Below are 712 nucleotides of genomic sequence, written 5' to 3'. Positions count from 1 at the left end.
TTTTTTTAATTTAAATTTCATTGTACATCATTGTTGTGAAAACACACGTTGCGTCATTTTTCTTCGCGGAAATTAACGTGACACGGAGCAATTGTATCGCGACCGACTTGTATATAATTAATCTGCATCTTGTTTGCCGCGGCTGCGAGTTTGCTTGAGATGACTCAATCGTAGAAATTATCGGGATAATTCATTCCCGAGGATCACTCCGAGGAAACGGTCGTCACGCAAATCACCGCGAGTTAAGCGACGAAGGCAGGCGGCGAGGAGGAGGCGAGACGGCGAAGAATGGCGGCGGAGAAGTAGCCGTTCTGATCAAGACAGATCTCCCGCAGGCGTGAAATAGCGGGGCTGTGTGTATGAAACCATCCTTCTTGTCACAATAAGTCAAACGGCCGCGATTAACGGCGGCGGCGGCGTTATCTCTCTCGATCCAGTTGATGGTAAAAACAAACGCATAGTAATAACAAACTCGTCGAAAGAAGGAGAGAAGAAACAGGCGACGACGGAGAACGTCGGGAATAAATTAACCGAGAAGAAAATGAGATATCGTAATTCTGTAATCGATAATTTCTTAACAACCGAGAGAGTGTCAACAACGTTTAATCGTGTGAGTTTTGCGAATATCTCAATTATTTTAAAATACAAATTATTTGTGTAAACGCATACAACATATTAATTACGTGGATTAACTTTCTTCGTTTTCAAATTT

The sequence above is a fragment of the Pseudomyrmex gracilis genome, unplaced genomic scaffold (genome assembly GCF_002006095.1).
Source record: "Pseudomyrmex gracilis isolate BER0280 unplaced genomic scaffold, ASM200609v1 scaffold_9, whole genome shotgun sequence".
In the NCBI taxonomy this organism is placed as follows: domain Eukaryota; kingdom Metazoa; phylum Arthropoda; class Insecta; order Hymenoptera; family Formicidae; genus Pseudomyrmex; species Pseudomyrmex gracilis.
This window is presented reverse-complemented; position numbering follows the sequence as displayed.